Genomic DNA, 1,988 nt, shown 5'->3' with positions numbered 1-1,988 from the left:
GTCGTTAGTCTTGAAGCCTCCTCTACCCCCTCTTTTATAATCCTTGGTCTTGGCAAATAAGGAAAATTTAATAAAAACTTCCTTAATTCTTTTGCCATTGAAAAGGAAAATTTATTTAATTAAAATAATTTTCTCTTTCAAATTATAATGGCCCACTCTTCTCCCCAAAACAAGGAGAGTTTTAATTAAAACAAAAATTAAAACTTCCTAATTTGTTTCTAGAAATTTATAAAATTTCTCCAATAATTTTAATCCTTCATGATTGGTTAATAAAAGAAATTTTATAAATTAAAATCTTTCTTTAAACATGTGGATAATTTCCAAAAGGAAAGTTATCTCTAAAATTAAAATCTCCTTTCAATCTACAAATAAGGAAAGATATTAAATCTTTTCTTAATCTTTTGTAGAAACTAATAAAAGAGAATTTTTAATTTTTAAACTTTCTTTTAAATCATGAATATAATTAAAAGGAAAGTTTTTACCAAAATTAAAATCAACCTTTTAATCTACAAATAAGGAAAGAGATTTTAACTCTTGTCTTAATCTTTTGTAGAATCTTATAAAAGGAAGGATTTAAATTTTTAAACTCTCTTTTAAATTATATTATCCACATAAGAAAAATTTTAAAATTAAAATTCCTTTTTATTTTAATAGGAACGACCACATGAATTCACCCATGAACATACCCATGGCCGGCCCTAGCTTGGTCTCCAAGCTAGCTTGGCCGGCCCCTATAGGATGGGTAAGAAGGTGGGTATAGGTGGGTATAGTACTCTATAATTAAGAGGCTACGATAGGGAACGAGAGGAGGAATTGGTTTTGGTCTCCCGATAAAATTAAGCATCCCGTGTTCGCCCCGAATACACAACTTAATTTTATCAATAATAATTCATTCCACTAGAGAATTATTATTGAACTACCGTCCCAAATTATATTTTTGGGCTCCTTCTTATTATGAGTGTGTTAGTCTCCCTGTGTTTAAGATATCGAATGTCCACTAATTAAGTGAGTTACTGACAACTCATTTAATTAATATCTAAATCCAAGAGTAGTACCACTCAACCTTATTATCATGTCGGACTAAGTCCACCTGCAGGGTTTAACATGACAATCCTTATGAGCTCCTCTTGAGGACATTATCAACCTAGTATCTCTAGGACACAGTTTCCTTCTATAATCAACAACACACACTATAAGTGATACCATTTCCCTGTTGGTGCAACCTTAGGTCAAGGTTGACCTGGTTGACCCGACTCGAGGTGACTTGACTCGAGTTGTATTTTGATGTTTGACTTGGGAAGATTGTCGGTGCAACCTTAGGTCAAGGTTGACCTAGTTGAGTTGCATGTTGATGTTTGACACTCGTGAGAGAGTTCTATTCTTGATGTGAGACAAGAATAGATGGTTGGGAGATTATTGGGGCAACCCTAGGTCAAGGTTGACCTGGCTGACCTGAAAAGTCCAAGTATGGAGACTTGGCACTGGAAAAGTCCAAGCAGGGAGCTTGGCACGCGAAAAGTCCAAGTATGGAGATTTGGCACTGGAGAAGTCCAAGCAGGGAGCTTGGCACGGGAAAAGTCCAAGCAGGGAGCTTGGCACGAGGGAAAGTCCTAACTGGGATGTTAGGCATTGGAAAGTCCCGTGAGTGAAGGCAGTAATGGGAAAGTCCTAACTGGGATGTTAGGCTGGGGAAAGTCTTGGTGACCAAGCCAGTGGGAAAGTCCTAACTGGATGTTAGGGAATGGAAAGTCCTAGTGAGTGAAGCAGAAAGTCCTAACTGGGATGTTAGGCAGTGTGAAAACCCTAGTGAGTGAAGCTAGGTGAAAGTCCTGGTGAGTGAAGCCGGGCAAGGGAAAATCCAGATGGATCAAGGGTGATCGGACATCTGGTGATGGGAAGTCCAAGTAGGTCATAGGAGTGACCGGATACTTGGCACGAAGAGGAAAGTCCAAGTGGGTCAAAGGGATTGACCGGACACTTGGTGGGGA

This window comes from Zingiber officinale, chromosome 2B, assembly GCF_018446385.1.
Source record: "Zingiber officinale cultivar Zhangliang chromosome 2B, Zo_v1.1, whole genome shotgun sequence".
In the NCBI taxonomy this organism is placed as follows: Eukaryota; Viridiplantae; Streptophyta; class Magnoliopsida; order Zingiberales; family Zingiberaceae; genus Zingiber; species Zingiber officinale.
Note: the sequence above shows the minus strand (reverse complement) of the source record.